This window comes from Cetorhinus maximus, chromosome 12 (genome assembly GCF_964194155.1).
Source record: "Cetorhinus maximus chromosome 12, sCetMax3.hap1.1, whole genome shotgun sequence".
In the NCBI taxonomy this organism is placed as follows: domain Eukaryota; kingdom Metazoa; phylum Chordata; class Chondrichthyes; order Lamniformes; family Cetorhinidae; genus Cetorhinus; species Cetorhinus maximus.
In genome coordinates this window covers 80,610,886-80,629,313 of record NC_135890.1, presented here as the reverse complement: position 1 = coordinate 80,629,313, position 18,428 = coordinate 80,610,886, and the positions used below count along the sequence as shown (strand labels likewise).

Below are 18,428 nucleotides of genomic sequence, written 5' to 3'. Positions count from 1 at the left end.
GAACACCCATTTTCGCTATTCCGGCAAACATTACACCCTTTCCTGAACTTGAGTCAATCCATTTGAATGTGCTGTTCCCAGCACAACGCTCTGCTGGGGATTTGCTCCACAGCCTTGTTGTCCAGGAGCTTTTCTCTCCCACCGAATTCCCGACACGCCGACTTGTCTTTGCTGAGTTTTATCAGCCTTTTGTGTTTTGGTTCTAGATTTGCAGCATCTGTGATATTTTGCTCTTTTGTCATTCAATAAGTATCAAATAATTAATGTTTTAAATATCTCAAGTACCCGATTTCAAAGTGAGAAATCTGGACGTTCGACAAATCTGTGGAATGAAAAGGTTGAACTGAATCAGGTAAAGGAGGAGCTGAATAAAGATGTTGGATTGTGTGATGATGGTTTTTGAAACAGGGTAAATTGTGGATGTGCTGCAAAAGGTGAGATGTTTTGAAAGTGTAAAATATGGAACGCTTCTCGAATTTGCGTGTCATCCTTGCGCATGGGCCATGCTAATCTTCTCTGTATCGTTCCAATTTTAGTGTATGTGCTGCCGAAGCGAGCACGAATCACGGCTGAGTATCAGCGCCTTCTTAATGCCCAATATTCAACATGCTTTTTGGTTACACTGACTTCATTTCCTCTGGTTAAGTTTTTTTTTCAACGGTACATTAACGTTCTGCTACACAATAATACATCAAACAAATTGTGCTACCACCACAATGGGACTTTTACATGTTGGGCCTTCCAAACATACACACTGACAGGAAAGCACATGTCCATGCAAAGTATTCTGGTCGCCTACTTTACCCACCTCACAGCTCCCTCTTCGAACATGTTGGTGAAGTCAATCCATCCAGCATCAGGATGCAGCCAGACAGGCCATCAAGGGATCCCGTCAAACATTTCCAGGGTACTTAGCACACGAGTGCTCTTGGCTGAAACCACCTTGTCGTTTACCAACTATGTCTTTTCCAATGTCAGTCATCAAAGCTGCTGCCCTACTCAAGAGGCGTGCACATGGGTGCAAGAATCTGCAAAGAATTCTGCATGTCGGTCATCTCATAGCTGCCAGCAGAACTGACTTTCTGAAATATAGCAACAGCTTCACGAAAGGGAACGCAGCCCTATAGAAAGCGAAAAGCTCAACAACAGCCCTCACACATGAAAACAAGAGATTGATACACACTTTGTTACTTAGCTGGAGACATGATCCGCATAATCAACCAGTATTGAAGCACATTGCTCATCCAATAATCTTTTCAATACATCTGGGACAATAGTCCCAGTTAATCTGTGGACTTTTACCTTGTAATTAATCATGTCGACTAGATGACTTAAAGCATTTTGATCATTCAAAGAAGTAAATCTTTTAAAAGTACTAAACAACAATCTGAGCTAAATTTACAATTTGGATTTGTATCCGACCAGCATTTAACTGAAAGTAACCATTCAATCGCACAGCTATATTTAATCCCACACACACACAACTCACAAAGTCAATTCACATGTCCTGGATCACTTCACAGTCACACTGTACCCCTGAACCTGTCACAGAGAAACTCTCATCCCCTCTTCCAATTCAGTTAAACTGCTCTGAAGAAGCAAACTCCAATCGACTTCACTCACCACAGATTCTGACAGACCAGTTCAGATTTTCCAGTATCTTCGGTTTCTATTTCAGTTAAACTCCTATTCTTTTATTATTTTCTTGGATTCAAACGCAACTCCCATTCTCCAAATCTTATTCCACATCTTCCAGCACATTATGAACACCCATTTTCGCTTTCCCAGCAAACATTACACCCTTTCCTGAACTGGAGTCAATCCATTTGAATGTGCTGTTCGAAGCACAACGCTCTGCTGGGGATTAGCTCCACGGCGTTGTTGTCCAGGAGCTTTTCTCTCCCACCGAATTCCCGACACGCCGACTTGTCTTTGCTGAGTTTTATCAGCCTTTTGTGTTTTGATTCTAGATTTGCAGCATCTGTGATATTTTGCTGTTTTGTCAATCAATAAGTATCAAATAATTAATGTTTTAAATATCTCAAGTAACCGATTTCAAAGTGAGAAAGTTGGACGTTCGATAAATCTGTGGAATGAAAAGGTTGAATTGAATCAGGTAAAGGAGGAGCTGAATAAAGATGTTGGATTGTGTGATGATGGTTTTTGAAACAGGGTAAATTGTGAATGTTCTGCAAAAGGTGAAATGTTTTGAAAGTGTAAAATATGGAACGCTTCACGAATTTGCGTGTCATCCTTGCGCAGGGGCCATGCTAATCTTCTCTGTATCGTTCCAATTTTAGTGTATGTGCTGCCGAAGCGAGCACGAATCTCCGCTGAGTATCAGCGCCTTATTAATGCTCAATATTCAACATGCTTTTTGGTTACACTAACTTCATTTCATCTGGTTAAGTTTTTTCAACGGTACATTAACGGTCTGCTACACAATAATACATCAAACAAATTGTGCTACCACCACAATGGGACTTTTACATGTTGGGCCTTAGAAACATACAAACTGACAGGAAAGCACATGTCCATGCAAAGTATTCTGGTCGCCAACTTTCCCCAACTCACAGCTCCCTCTTCGAACATGCTGGTGATCTCAGTCAATCCATCCAGCATCAGGATGCAGCCAGACAGGCCATCAAGGGATCCCGTCAAACATTTCCAGGGTACCTAGCACACGAGTGCTCTTGGCTGAAACCACCTTGTCGTTTACCAACTATGTCTTGTCCAATGTCAGTCATCAAAGCTACAGCCACACTCAAGAGGCGTGCACATGGGTGCAAGAATCAGCAAAGAATTCTGCATGTCGGTCATCTCATAGCTGCCAGCAGAACTGACTTTCTGAAATATAGCAACAGCTTCACGAAAGGGAACGCAGCCCTATAGAAAGCGAAAAGCTCAACAACAGCCCTCACACATGAAAACAAGAGATTGATACACACTTTGTTACTTAGCTGGAGGCATGTTCCGCATAACCAACCAGTATTGAAGCAAAGTGCTCATCCAATGATCTTTTCAATGCATCTGGGACAATAGTCCCAGTTAATCGGTGGACTTTTACATTGTAATTAATCATGTCGACTAGATGACTTTAAGCATTTTGATCATTCAAAGAAGTAAATCTTTTAAAAGTACTAAACAAAATCTGAGCTAAAGTTACATTTTGGAAATGTATCCGACCAGCATTTAACAGAAAGTACCCATTCAGTCGAACAGCTATATTTAATCCCACACACACACAACTCACAAAGTCAATTCACATTTCCTGGATCACTTCACAGGCACACTGTACCCCTGAACCTGTCACAGAGAAACTCTCATCTCCACTTCCAATTCAGTTAAACTGCTCTGAAGAAGCAAACTCCAATCGACTTCTCTCACCACAGATTCTGACAGACCAGTTCAGATTTTCCAGTATTTTCGGTTTCTATTTCACTTAAACTCGTATTCATTTATTATTTTCTTGAATTAAAACGCAACTCCCATTCTCCAAATCTTATTCCACATTTTCCAGCACATTATGAACACCCATTTTCGCTATTCCGGCAAACATTACACCCTTTCCTGAACTGGAGTCAATCCATTTGAATGTGCTGTTCCCAGCACAACTCTCTACTGGTGATTTGTACCACAGCGTTGTTGTCCAGGAGCTTTTCTCTCCCACCGAATTCCCGACACGCCGACTTGTCTTTGCTGAGTTTTATCAGCCTTTTGTGTTTTGGTTCTAGATTTGCAGCATCTGTGATATTTTGCTCTTTTGTCATTCAATAAGTATCAAATAATTAATGTTTTAAATATCTCAAGTACCCGATTTCAAAGTGAGAAATCTGGACGTTCGACAAATCTGTGGAATGAAAAGGTTGAACTGAATCAGGTAAAGGAGGAGCTGAATAAAGATGTTGGATTGTGTGATGATGGTTTTTGAAACAGGGTAAATTGTGGATGTGCTGCAAAAGGTGAGATGTTTTGAAAGTGTAAAATATGGAACGCTTCACGAATTTGCGTGTCATCCTTGCGCAGGGGCCATGCTAATCTTCTCTGTATCGTTCCAATTTTAGTGTATGTGCTGCCGAAGCGAGCACGAATCACGGCTGAGTATCAGCGCCTTCTTAATGCCCAATATTCAACATGCTTTTTGGTTACACTGACTTCATTTCCTCTGGTTAAGTTTTTTTTTCAACGGTACATTAACGTTCTGCTACACAATAATACATCAAACAAATTGTGCTACCACCACAATGGGACTTTTACATGTTGGGCCTTCCAAACATACACACTGACAGGAAAGCACATGTCCATGCAAAGTATTCTGGTCGCCTACTTTCCCCACCTCACAGCTCCCTCTTCGAACATGTTGGTGAAGTCAATCCATCCAGCATCAGGATGCAGCCAGACAGGCCATCAAGGGATCCCGTCAAACATTTCCAGGGTACTTAGCACACGAGTGCTCTTGGCTGAAACCACCTTGTCGTTTACCAACTATGTCTTTTCCAATGTCAGTCATCAAAGCTGCTGCCCTACTCAAGAGGCGTGCACATGGGTGCAAGAATCTGCAAAGAATTCTGCATGTCGGTCATCTCATAGCTGCCAGCAGAACTGACTTTCTGAAATATAGCAACAGCTTCACGAAAGGGAACGCAGCCCTATAGAAAGCGAAAAGCTCAACAACAGCCCTCACACATGAAAACAAGAGATTGATACACACTTTGTTACTTAGCTGGAGACATGATCCGCATAATCAACCAGTATTGAAGCACATTGCTCATCCAATAATCTTTTCAATACATCTGGGACAATAGTCCCAGTTAATCTGTGGACTTTTACCTTGTAATTAATCATGTCGACTAGATGACTTAAAGCATTTTGATCATTCAAAGAAGTAAATCTTTTAAAAGTACTAAACAACAATCTGAGCTAAATTTACAATTTGGATTTGTATCCGACCAGCATTTAACTGAAAGTAACCATTCAATCGCACAGCTATATTTAATCCCACACACACACAACTCACAAAGTCAATTCACATGTCCTGGATCACTTCACAGTCACACTGTACCCCTGAACCTGTCACAGAGAAACTCTCATCCCCTCTTCCAATTCAGTTAAACTGCTCTGAAGAAGCAAACTCCAATCGACTTCACTCACCACAGATTCTGACAGACCAGTTCAGATTTTCCAGTATCTTCGGTTTCTATTTCAGTTAAACTCCTATTCTTTTATTATTTTCTTGGATTCAAACGCAACTCCCATTCTCCAAATCTTATTCCACATCTTCCAGCACATTATGAACACCCATTTTCGCTTTCCCAGCAAACATTACACCCTTTCCTGAACTGGAGTCAATCCATTTGAATGTGCTGTTCGAAGCACAACGCTCTGCTGGGGATTAGCTCCACGGCGTTGTTGTCCAGGAGCTTTTCTCTCCCACCGAATTCCCGACACGCCGACTTGTCTTTGCTGAGTTTTATCAGCCTTTTGTGTTTTGATTCTAGATTTGCAGCATCTGTGATATTTTGCTGTTTTGTCAATCAATAAGTATCAAATAATTAATGTTTTAAATATCTCAAGTAACCGATTTCAAAGTGAGAAAGTTGGACGTTCGATAAATCTGTGGAATGAAAAGGTTGAATTGAATCAGGTAAAGGAGGAGCTGAATAAAGATGTTGGATTGTGTGATGATGGTTTTTGAAACAGGGTAAATTGTGAATGTTCTGCAAAAGGTGAAATGTTTTGAAAGTGTAAAATATGGAACGCTTCACGAATTTGCGTGTCATCCTTGCGCAGGGGCCATGCTAATCTTCTCTGTATCGTTCCAATTTTAGTGTATGTGCTGCCGAAGCGAGCACGAATCACCGCTGAGTATCAGCGCCTTATTAATGCTCAATATTCAACATGCTTTTTGGTTACACTAACTTCATTTCATCTGGTTAAGTTTTTTCAACGGTACATTAACGGTCTGCTACACAATAATACATCAAACAAATTGTGCTACCACCACAATGGGACTTTTACATGTTGGGCCTTAGAAACATACAAACTGACAGGAAAGCACATGTCCATGCAAAGTATTCTGGTCGCCAACTTTCCCCAACTCACAGCTCCCTCTTCGAACATGCTGGTGATCTCAGTCAATCCAGCATCAGGATGCAGCCAGACAGGCCATCAAGGGATCCCGTCAAACATTTCCAGGGTACTTAGCACACGAGTGCTCTTGGCTGAAACCACCTTGTCGTTTACCAACTATGTCTTGTCCAATGTCAGTCATCAAAGCTACAGCCACACTCAAGAGGCGTGCACATGGGTGCAAGAATCAGCAAAGAATTCTGCATGTCGGTCATCTCATAGCTGCCAGCAGAACTGACTTTCTGAAATATAGCAACAGCTTCACGAAAGGGAACGCAGCCCTATAGAAAGCGAAAAGCTCAACAACAGCCCTCACACATGAAAACAAGAGATTGATACACACTTTGTTACTTAGCTGGAGGCATGTTCCGCATAACCAACCAGTATTGAAGCAAAGTGCTCATCCAATGATCTTTTCAATGCATCTGGGTCAATAGTCCCAGTTAATCGGTGGACTTTTACATTGTAATTAATCATGTCGACTAGATGACTTTAAGCATTTTGATCATTCAAAGAAGCAAATCTTTTAAAACTACTAAACAAAATCTGAGCTAAAGTTACATTTTGGAAATGTATCCGACCAGCATTTAACAGAAAGTACCCATTCAGTCGAACAGCTATATATAATCCCACACACACACAACTCACAAAGTCAATTCACATTTCCTGGATCACTTCACAGGCACACTGTACCCCTGAACCTGTCACAGAGAAACTCTCATCTCCACTTCCAATTCAGTTAAACTGCTCTGAAGAAGCAAACTCCAATCGACTTCTCTCACCACAGATTCTGACAGACCAGTTCAGATTTTCCAGTATTGTCGGTTTCTATTTCACTTAAACTCGTATTCATTTATTATTTTCTTGAATTAAAACGCAACTCCCATTCTCCAAATCTTATTCCACATTTTCCAGCACATTATGAACACCCATTTTCGCTATTCCGGCAAACATTACACCCTTTCCTGAACTGGAGTCAATCCATTTGAATGTGCTGTTCCCAGCACAACTCTCTACTGGTGATTTGTTCCACAGCGTTGTTGTCCAGGAGCTTTTCTCTCCCACCGAATTCCCGACACGCCGACTTGTCTTTGCTGAGTTTTATCAGCCTTTTGTGTTTTGGTTCTAGATTTGCAGCATCTGTGATATTTTGCTCTTTTGTCATTCAATAAGTATCAAATAATTAATGTTTTAAATATCTCAAGTACCCGATTTCAAAGTGAGAAATCTGGACGTTCGACAAATCTGTGGAATGAAAAGGTTGAACTGAATCAGGTAAAGGAGGAGCTGAATAAAGATGTTGGATTGTGTGATGATGGTTTTTGAAACAGGGTAAATTGTGGATGTGCTGCAAAAGGTGAGATGTTTTGAAAGTGTAAAATATGGAACGCTTCACGAATTTGCGTGTCATCCTTGCGCAGGGGCCATGCTAATCTTCTCTGTATCGTTCCAATTTTAGTGTATGTGCTGCCGAAGCGAGCACGAATCACCGCTGAGTATCAGCGCCTTATTAATGCTCAATATTCAACATGCTTTTTGGTTACACTAACTTCATTTCCTCTGGTTAAGATTTTGTTCAACGGTACATTAACGTTCTGCTACGGAATAATACATCAAACAAATTGTGCTACCACCACAATGGGACTTTTACATGTTGGGCCTTCCAAACATACACACTGACAGTAAAGCACATGTCCATGCAAAACATTCTGCTCGCCTACTTTACCCACCTCACAGCTCCCTCTTCGAACATGTTGGTGAAGTCAATCCATCCAGCATCAGGATGCAGCCAGACAGGCCATCAAGGGATCCCGTCAAACATTTCCAGGGTACTTAGCACACGGGTGCTCTTGGCTGAAACCACCTTGTCGTTTACCAACTATGTCTTTTCCAATGTCAGTCATCAAAGCTGCTGCCCTACTCAAGAGGCGTGCACATGGGTGCAAGAATCAGCAAAGAATTCTGCATGTCGGTCATCTCATAGCTGCTAGCAGAACTGACTTTCTGAAATATAGCAACAGCTTCACGAAAGGGAACGCAGCCCTATAGAAAGCTAAAAGCTCAACAACAGCCCTCACACATGAAAACAAGAGATTGATACACACTTTGTTACTTAGCTGGAGACATGATCCGCATAATCAACCAGTATTGAAGCAAATTGCTCATCCAATGAACATTTCAATGCATCTGGGACAGTAGTCCCAGTTAATCGGTGGACTTTTACCTTGTAATTAATCATGTCGACTAGATGACTTTAAGCATTTTGATCATTCAAAGAAGTAAATCTTTTAAAAGTACTAAACAAAATCTGAGCTAAAGTTACATTTTGGAAATGTATCCGACCAGCATTTAACAGAAAGTACCCATTCAGTCGAACAGCTATATATAATCCCACACACACACAACTCACAAAGTCAATTCACATTTCCTGGATCACTTCACAGGCACACTGTACCACTGAACCTGTCACAGAGAAACTCTCATCTCCACTTCCAATTCAGTTAAACTGCTCTGAAGAAGCAAACTCCAATCGACTTCTCTCACCACAGATTCTGACAGACCAGTTCAGATTTTCCAGTATTTTCGGTTTCTATTTCACTTAAACTCCTATTCTTTTATTATTTTCTTGGATTAAAACGCAACTCCCATTCTCCAAATCTTATTCCACATCTTCCAGCACATTATGAACACCCATTTTCGCTTTCCCAGCAAACATTACACCCTTTCCTGAACTGGAGTCAATCCATTTGAATGTGCTGTTCGAAGCACAACGCTCTGCTGGGGATTAGCTCCACGGCGTTGTTGTCCAGGAGCTTTTCTCTCCCACCGAATTCCCGACACGCCGACTTGTCTTTGCTGAGTTTTATCAGCCTTTTGTGTTTTGATTCTAGATTTGCAGCATCTGTGATATTTTGCTGTTTTGTCAATCAATAAGTATCAAATAATTAATGTTTTAAATATCTCAAGTAACCGATTTCAAAGTGAGAAAGTTGGACGTTCGATAAATCTGTGGAATGAAAAGGTTGAATTGAATCAGGTAAAGGAGGAGCTGAATAAAGATGTTGGATTGTGTGATGATGGTTTTTGAAACAGGGTAAATTGTGAATGTTCTGCAAAAGGTGAAATGTTTTGAAAGTGTAAAATATGGAACGCTTCACGAATTTGCGTGTCATCCTTGCGCAGGGGCCATGCTAATCTTCTCTGTATCGTTCCAATTTTAGTGTATGTGCTGCCGAAGCGAGCACGAATCTCCGCTGAGTATCAGCGCCTTATTAATGCTCAATATTCAACATGCTTTTTGGTTACACTAACTTCATTTCATCTGGTTAAGTTTTTTCAACGGTACATTAACGGTCTGCTACACAATAATACATCAAACAAATTGTGCTACCACCACAATGGGACTTTTACATGTTGGGCCTTAGAAACATACAAACTGACAGGAAAGCACATGTCCATGCAAAGTATTCTGGTCGCCAACTTTCCCCAACTCACAGCTCCCTCTTCGAACATGCTGGTGATCTCAGTCAATCCATCCAGCATCAGGATGCAGCCAGACAGGCCATCAAGGGATCCCGTCAAACATTTCCAGGGTACCTAGCACACGAGTGCTCTTGGCTGAAACCACCTTGTCGTTTACCAACTATGTCTTGTCCAATGTCAGTCATCAAAGCTACAGCCACACTCAAGAGGCGTGCACATGGGTGCAAGAATCAGCAAAGAATTCTGCATGTCGGTCATCTCATAGCTGCCAGCAGAACTGACTTTCTGAAATATAGCAACAGCTTCACGAAAGGGAACGCAGCCCTATAGAAAGCGAAAAGCTCAACAACAGCCCTCACACATGAAAACAAGAGATTGATACACACTTTGTTACTTAGCTGGAGGCATGTTCCGCATAACCAACCAGTATTGAAGCAAAGTGCTCATCCAATGATCTTTTCAATGCATCTGGGACAATAGTCCCAGTTAATCGGTGGACTTTTACATTGTAATTAATCATGTCGACTAGATGACTTTAAGCATTTTGATCATTCAAAGAAGTAAATCTTTTAAAAGTACTAAACAAAATCTGAGCTAAAGTTACATTTTGGAAATGTATCCGACCAGCATTTAACAGAAAGTACCCATTCAGTCGAACAGCTATATTTAATCCCACACACACACAACTCACAAAGTCAATTCACATTTCCTGGATCACTTCACAGGCACACTGTACCCCTGAACCTGTCACAGAGAAACTCTCATCTCCACTTCCAATTCAGTTAAACTGCTCTGAAGAAGCAAACTCCAATCGACTTCTCTCACCACAGATTCTGACAGACCAGTTCAGATTTTCCAGTATTTTCGGTTTCTATTTCACTTAAACTCGTATTCATTTATTATTTTCTTGAATTAAAACGCAACTCCCATTCTCCAAATCTTATTCCACATTTTCCAGCACATTATGAACACCCATTTTCGCTATTCCGGCAAACATTACACCCTTTCCTGAACTGGAGTCAATCCATTTGAATGTGCTGTTCCCAGCACAACTCTCTACTGGTGGTTTGTACCACAGCGTTGTTGTCCAGGAGCTTTTCTCTCCCACCGAATTCCCGACACGCCGACTTGTCTTTGCTGAGTTTTATCAGCCTTTTGTGTTTTGGTTCTAGATTTGCAGCATCTGTGATATTTTGCTCTTTTGTCATTCAATAAGTATCAAATAATTAATGTTTTAAATATCTCAAGTACCCGATTTCAAAGTGAGAAATCTGGACGTTCGACAAATCTGTGGAATGAAAAGGTTGAACTGAATCAGGTAAAGGAGGAGCTGAATAAAGATGTTGGATTGTGTGATGATGGTTTTTGAAACAGGGTAAATTGTGGATGTGCTGCAAAAGGTGAGATGTTTTGAAAGTGTAAAATATGGAACGCTTCACGAATTTGCGTGTCATCCTTGCGCAGGGGCCATGCTAATCTTCTCTGTATCGTTCCAATTTTAGTGTATGTGCTGCCGAAGCGAGCACGAATCACTGCTGAGTATCAGCGCCTTATTAATGCTCAATATTCAACATGCTTTTTGGTTACACTAACTTCATTTCCTCTGGTTAAGATTTTTTTCAACGGTACATTAACGTTCTGCTACACAATAATACATCAAACAAATTGTGCTACCACCACAATGGGACTTTTACATGTTGGGCCTTCCAAACATACACACTGACAGGAAAGCACATGTCCATGCAAAGTATTCTGGTCGCCTACTTTACCCACCTCACAGCTCCCTCTTCGAACATGTTGGTGAAGTCAATCCATCCAGCATCAGGATGCAGCCAGACAGGCCATCAAGGGATCCCGTCAAACATTTCCAGGGTACTTAGCACACGAGTGCTCTTGGCTGAAACCACCTTGTCGTTTACCAACTATGTCTTTTCCAATGTCAGTCATCAAAGCTGCTGCCCTACTCAAGAGGCGTGCACATGGGTGCAAGAATCTGCAAAGAATTCTGCATGTCGGTCATCTCATAGCTGCCAGCAGAACTGACTTTCTGAAATATAGCAACAGCTTCACGAAAGGGAACGCAGCCCTATAGAAAGCGAAAAGCTCAACAACAGCCCTCACACATGAAAACAAGAGATTGATACACACTTTGTTACTTAGCTGGAGACATGATCCGCATAATCAACCAGTATTGAAGCACATTGCTCATCCAATAATCTTTTCAATACATCTGGGACAATAGTCCCAGTTAATCTGTGGACTTTTACCTTGTAATTAATCATGTCGACTAGATGACTTAAAGCATTTTGATCATTCAAAGAAGTAAATCTTTTAAAAGTACTAAACAACAATCTGAGCTAAATTTACAATTTGGATTTGTATCCGACCAGCATTTAACTGAAAGTAACCATTCAATCGCACAGCTATATTTAATCCCACACACACACAACTCACAAAGTCAATTCACATGTCCTGGATCACTTCACAGTCACACTGTACCCCTGAACCTGTCACAGAGAAACTCTCATCCCCTCTTCCAATTCAGTTAAACTGCTCTGAAGAAGCAAACTCCAATCGACTTCACTCACCACAGATTCTGACAGACCAGTTCAGATTTTCCAGTATCTTCGGTTTCTATTTCAGTTAAACTCCTATTCTTTTATTATTTTCTTGGATTCAAACGCAACTCCCATTCTCCAAATCTTATTCCACATCTTCCAGCACATTATGAACACCCATTTTCGCTTTCCCAGCAAACATTACACCCTTTCCTGAACTGGAGTCAATCCATTTGAATGTGCTGTTCGAAGCACAACGCTCTGCTGGGGATTAGCTCCACGGCGTTGTTGTCCAGGAGCTTTTCTCTCCCACCGAATTCCCGACACGCCGACTTGTCTTTGCTGAGTTTTATCAGCCTTTTGTGTTTTGATTCTAGATTTGCAGCATCTGTGATATTTTGCTGTTTTGTCAATCAATAAGTATCAAATAATTAATGTTTTAAATATCTCAAGTAACCGATTTCAAAGTGAGAAAGTTGGACGTTCGATAAATCTGTGGAATGAAAAGGTTGAATTGAATCAGGTAAAGGAGGAGCTGAATAAAGATGTTGGATTGTGTGATGATGGTTTTTGAAACAGGGTAAATTGTGAATGTTCTGCAAAAGGTGAAATGTTTTGAAAGTGTAAAATATGGAACGCTTCACGAATTTGCGTGTCATCCTTGCGCAGGGGCCATGCTAATCTTCTCTGTATCGTTCCAATTTTAGTGTATGTGCTGCCGAAGCGAGCACGAATCACCGCTGAGTATCAGCGCCTTATTAATGCTCAATATTCAACATGCTTTTTGGTTACACTAACTTCATTTCATCTGGTTCAGTTTTTTCAACGGTACATTAACGGTCTGCTACACAATAATACATCAAACAAATTGTGCTACCACCACAATGGGACTTTTACATGTTGGGCCTTAGAAACATACAAACTGACAGGAAAGCACATGTCCATGCAAAGTATTCTGGTCGCCAACTTTCCCCAACTCACAGCTCCCTCTTCGAACATGCTGGTGATCTCAGTCAATCCAGCATCAGGATGCAGCCAGACAGGCCATCAAGGGATCCCGTCAAACATTTCCAGGGTACCTAGCACACGAGTGCTCTTGGCTGAAACCACCTTGTCGTTTACCAACTATGTCTTGTCCAATGTCAGTCATCAAAGCTACAGCCACACTCAAGAGGCGTGCACATGGGTGCAAGAATCAGCAAAGAATTCTGCATGTCGGTCATCTCATAGCTGCCAGCAGAACTGACTTTCTGAAATATAGCAACAGCTTCACGAAAGGGAACGCAGCCCTATAGAAAGCGAAAAGCTCAACAACAGCCCTCACACATGAAAACAAGAGATTGATACACACTTTGTTACTTAGCTGGAGACATGATCCGCATAATCAACCAGTATTGAAGCACATTGCTCATCCAATAATCTTTTCAATACATCTGGGACAATAGTCCCAGTTAATCTGTGGACTTTTACCTTGTAATTAATCATGTCGACTAGATGACTTAAAGCATTTTGATCATTCAAAGAAGTAAATCTTTTAAAAGTACTAAACAACAATCTGAGCTAAATTTACAATTTGGATTTGTATCCGACCAGCATTTAACTGAAAGTAACCATTCAATCGCACAGCTATATTTAATCCCACACACACACAACTCACAAAGTCAATTCACATGTCCTGGATCACTTCACAGTCACACTGTACCCCTGAACCTGTCACAGAGAAACTCTCATCCCCTCTTCCAATTCAGTTAAACTGCTCTGAAGAAGCAAACTCCAATCGACTTCACTCACCACAGATTCTGACAGACCAGTTCAGATTTTCCAGTATCTTCGGTTTCTATTTCAGTTAAACTCCTATTCTTTTATTATTTTCTTGGATTCAAACGCAACTCCCATTCTCCAAATCTTATTCCACATCTTCCAGCACATTATGAACACCCATTTTCGCTTTCCCAGCAAACATTACACCCTTTCCTGAACTGGAGTCAATCCATTTGAATGTGCTGTTCGAAGCACAACGCTCTGCTGGTGATTTGTTCCACAGCGTTGTTGTCCAGGAGCTTTTCTCTCCCACCGAATTCCCGACACGCCGACTTGTCTTTGCTGAGTTTTATCAGCCTTTTGTGTTTTGATTCTAGATTTGCAGCATCTGTGATATTTTGCTGTTTTGTCAATCAATAAGTATCAAATAATTAATGTTTTAAATATCTCAAGTAACCGATTTCAAAGTGAGAAAGTTGGACGTTCGATAAATCTGTGGAATGAAAAGGTTGAATTGAATCAGGTAAAGGAGGAGCTGAATAAAGATGTTGGATTGTGTGATGATGGTTTTTGAAACAGGGTAAATTGTGGATGTGCTGCAAAAGGTGAAATGTTTTGAAAGTGTAAAATATGGAACGCTTCACGAATTTGCGTGTCATCCTTGCGCAGGGGCCATGCTAATCTTCTCTGTATCGTTCCAATTTTAGTGTATGTGCTGCCGAAGCGAGCACGAATCACCGCTGAGTATCAGCGCCTTATTAATGCTCAATATTCAACATGCTTTTTGGTTACACTAACTTCATTTCATCTGGTTCAGTTTTTTCAACGGTACATTAACGGTCTGCTACGGAATAATACATCAAACAAATTGTGCTACCACCACAATGGGACTTTTACATGTTGGGCCTTAGAAACATACAAACTGACAGGAAAGCACATGTCCATGCAAAGTATTCTGGTCGCCAACTTTCCCCAACTCACAGCTCCCTCTTCGAACATGCTGGTGATCTCAGTCAATCCATCCAGCATCAGGATGCAGCCAGACAGGCCATCAAGGGATCCCGTCAAACATTTCCAGGGTACCTAGCACACGAGTGCTCTTGGCTGAAACCACCTTGTCGTTTACCAACTATGTCTTGTCCAATGTCAGTCATCAAAGCTACAGCCACACTCAAGAGGCGTGCACATGGGTGCAAGAATCAGCAAAGAATTCTGCATGTCGGTCATCTCATAGCTGCTAGCAGAACTGACTTTCTGAAATATAGCAACAGCTTCACGAAAGGGAACGCAGCCCTATAGAAAGCTAAAAGCTCAACAACAGCCCTCACACATGAAAACAAGAGATTGATACACACTTTGTTACTTAGCTGGAGACATGATCCGCATAATCAACCAGTATTGAAGCAAATTGCTCATCCAATGAACATTTCAATGCATCTGGGACAGTAGTCCCAGTTAATCGGTGGACTTTTACCTTGTAATTAATCATGTCGACTAGATGACTTTAAGCATTTTGATCATTCAAAGAAGTAAATCTTTTAAAAGTACTAAACAAAATCTGAGCTAAAGTTACATTTTGGAAATGTATCCGACCAGCATTTAACAGAAAGTACCCATTCAGTCGAACAGCTATATTTAATCCCACACACACACAACTCACAAAGTCAATTCACATTTCCTGGATCACTTCACAGGCACACTGTACCCCTGAACCTGTCACAGAGAAACTCTCATCTCCACTTCCAATTCAGTTAAACTGCTCTGAAGAAGCAAACTCCAATCGACTTCTCTCACCACAGATTCTGACAGACCAGTTCAGATTTTCCAGTATTTTCGGTTTCTATTTCACTTAAACTCCTATTCTTTTATTATTTTCTTGGATTAAAACGCAACTTCCATTCTCCAAATCTTATTCCACATCTTCCAGCACATTATGAACACCCATTTTCGCTATTCCGGCAAACATTACACCCTTTCCTGAACTTGAGTCAATCCATTTGAATGTGCTGTTCCCAGCACAACGCTCTGCTGGGGATTTGCTCCACAGCCTTGTTGTCCAGGAGCTTTTCTCTCCCACCGAATTCCCGACACGCCGACTTGTCTTTGCTGAGTTTTATCAGCCTTTTGTGTTTTGGTTCTAGATTTGCAGCATCTGTGATATTTTGCTCTTTTGTCATTCAATAAGTATCAAATAATTAATGTTTTAAATATCTCAAGTAACCGATTTCAAAGTGAGAAATCTGGACGTTCGACAAATCTGTGGAATGAAAAGGTTGAACTGAATCAGGTAAAGGAGGAGCTGAATAAAGATGTTGGATTGTGTGATGATGGTTTTTGAAACAGGGTAAATTGTGGATGTGCTGCAAAAGGTGAGATGTTTTGAAAGTGTAAAATATGGAACGCTTCACGAATTTGCGTGTCATCCTTGCGCAGGGGCCATGCTAATCTTCTCTGTATCGTTCCAATTTTAGTGTATGTGCTGCCGAAGCGAGCACGAATCACCGCTGAGTATCAGCGCCTTATTAATGCTCAATATTCAACATGCTTTTTGGTTACACTAACTTCATTTCCTCTGGTTAAGATTTTGTTCAACGGTACATTAACGTTCTGCTACGGAATAATACATCAAACAAATTGTGCTACCACCACAATGGGACTTTTACATGTTGGGCCTTCCAAACATACACACTGACAGTAAAGCACATGTCCATGCAAAACATTCTGCTCGCCTACTTTACCCACCTCACAGCTCCCTCTTCGAACATGTTGGTGAAGTCAATCCATCCAGCATCAGGATGCAGCCAGACAGGCCATCAAGGGATCCCGTCAAACATTTCCAGGGTACTTAGCACACGGGTGCTCTTGGCTGAAACCACCTTGTCGTTTACCAACTATGTCTTTTCCAATGTCAGTCATCAAAGCTGCTGCCCTACTCAAGAGGCGTGCACATGGGTGCAAGAATCAGCAAAGAATTCTGCATGTCGGTCATCTCATAGCTGCTAGCAGAACTGACTTTCTGAAATATAGCAACAGCTTCACGAAAGGGAACGCAGCCCTATAGAAAGCTAAAAGCTCAACAACAGCCCTCACACATGAAAACAAGAGATTGATACACACTTTGTTACTTAGCTGGAGACATGATCCGCATAATCAACCAGTATTGAAGCAAATTGCTCATCCAATGAACATTTCAATGCATCTGGGACAGTAGTCCCAGTTAATCGGTGGACTTTTACCTTGTAATTAATCATGTCGACTAGATGACTTTAAGCATTTTGATCATTCAAAGAAGTAAATCTTTTAAAAGTACTAAACAAAATCTGAGCTAAAGTTACATTTTGGAAATGTATCCGACCAGCATTTAACAGAAAGTACCCATTCAGTCGAACAGCTATATATAATCCCACACACACACAACTCACAAAGTCAATTCACATTTCCTGGATCACTTCACAGGCACACTGTACCCCTGAACCTGTCACAGAGAAACTCTCATCTCCACTTCCAATTCAGTTAAACTGCTCTGAAGAAGCAAACTCCAATCGACTTCTCTCACCACAGATTCTGACAGACCAGTTCAGATTTTCCAGTATTTTCGGTTTCTATTTCACTTAAACTCCTATTCTTTTATTATTTTCTTGGATTAAAACGCAACTTCCATTCTCCAAATCTTATTCCACATCTTCCAGCACATTATGAACACCCATTTTCGCTATTCCGGCAAACATTACACCCTTTCCTGAACTTAAGTCAATCCATTTGAATGTGCTGTTCCCAGCACAACGCTCTGCTGGGGATTTGCTCCACAGCCTTGTTGTCCAGGAGCTTTTCTCTCCCACCGAATTCCCGACACGCCGACTTGTCTTTGCTGAGTTTTATCAGCCTTTTGTGTTTTGGTTCTAGATTTGCAGCATCTGTGATATTTTGCTCTTTTGTCATTCAATAAGTATCAAATAATTAATGTTTTAAATATCTCAAGTACCCGATTTCAAAGTGAGAAATCTGGACGTTCGACAAATCTGTGGAATGAAAAGGTTGAACTGAATCAGGTAAAGGAGGAGCTGAATAAAGATGTTGGATTGTGTGATGATGGTTTTTGAAACAGGGTAAATTGTGGATGTGCTGCAAAAGGTGAGATGTTTTGAAAGTGTAAAATATGGAACGCTTCTCGAATTTGCGTGTCATCCTTGCGCATGGGCCATGCTAATCTTCTCTGTATCGTTCCAATTTTAGTGTATGTGCTGCCGAAGCGAGCACGAATCACGGCTGAGTATCAGCGCCTTATTAATGCCCAATATTCAACATGCTTTTTGGTTACACTGACTTCATTTCCTCTGGTTAAGTTTTTTTTTCAACGGTACATTAACGTTCTGCTACACAATAATACATCAAACAAATTGTGCTACCACCACAATGGGACTTTTACATGTTGGGCCTTCCAAACATACACACTGACAGGAAAGCACATGTCCATGCAAAGTATTCTGGTCGCCTACT

The 18,428-nt window shown here is 41.1% G+C and overlaps 1 protein-coding gene and 11 non-coding genes across 12 annotated transcripts in view; all 12 read right to left on the bottom strand.

Annotated features, from left to right (window-relative positions):
- The window catches only part of LOC144687635 (synergin gamma-like), a 450,053-nt gene that overhangs the window by 218,993 nt on the left and 212,632 nt on the right, over positions 1-18,428 (bottom strand). The window lies entirely within an intron of this gene.
- On the bottom strand, positions 454-560 carry LOC144688132 (U6 spliceosomal RNA). The gene has a single exon (XR_013578339.1). It is a non-coding gene; the product is annotated as a U6 spliceosomal RNA (small nuclear RNA).
- LOC144688083 (U6 spliceosomal RNA) lies at positions 2,218-2,324 on the bottom strand. Its single transcript, XR_013578292.1, has one exon. It is a non-coding gene; the product is annotated as a U6 spliceosomal RNA (small nuclear RNA).
- LOC144688061 (U6 spliceosomal RNA) lies at positions 3,982-4,088 on the bottom strand. Its single transcript, XR_013578270.1, has one exon. It is a non-coding gene; the product is annotated as a U6 spliceosomal RNA (small nuclear RNA).
- LOC144688060 (U6 spliceosomal RNA) lies at positions 5,746-5,852 on the bottom strand. The gene has a single exon (XR_013578269.1). It is a non-coding gene; the product is annotated as a U6 spliceosomal RNA (small nuclear RNA).
- Positions 7,506-7,612, bottom strand: LOC144688059 (U6 spliceosomal RNA). The gene has a single exon (XR_013578268.1). It is a non-coding gene; the product is annotated as a U6 spliceosomal RNA (small nuclear RNA).
- Positions 9,268-9,374, bottom strand: LOC144688082 (U6 spliceosomal RNA). Its single transcript, XR_013578291.1, has one exon. It is a non-coding gene; the product is annotated as a U6 spliceosomal RNA (small nuclear RNA).
- Positions 11,032-11,138, bottom strand: LOC144688081 (U6 spliceosomal RNA). The gene has a single exon (XR_013578290.1). It is a non-coding gene; the product is annotated as a U6 spliceosomal RNA (small nuclear RNA).
- On the bottom strand, positions 12,795-12,901 carry LOC144688058 (U6 spliceosomal RNA). The gene has a single exon (XR_013578267.1). It is a non-coding gene; the product is annotated as a U6 spliceosomal RNA (small nuclear RNA).
- On the bottom strand, positions 14,556-14,662 carry LOC144688057 (U6 spliceosomal RNA). The gene has a single exon (XR_013578266.1). It is a non-coding gene; the product is annotated as a U6 spliceosomal RNA (small nuclear RNA).
- Positions 16,320-16,426, bottom strand: LOC144688056 (U6 spliceosomal RNA). The gene has a single exon (XR_013578265.1). It is a non-coding gene; the product is annotated as a U6 spliceosomal RNA (small nuclear RNA).
- Positions 18,082-18,188, bottom strand: LOC144688131 (U6 spliceosomal RNA). Its single transcript, XR_013578338.1, has one exon. It is a non-coding gene; the product is annotated as a U6 spliceosomal RNA (small nuclear RNA).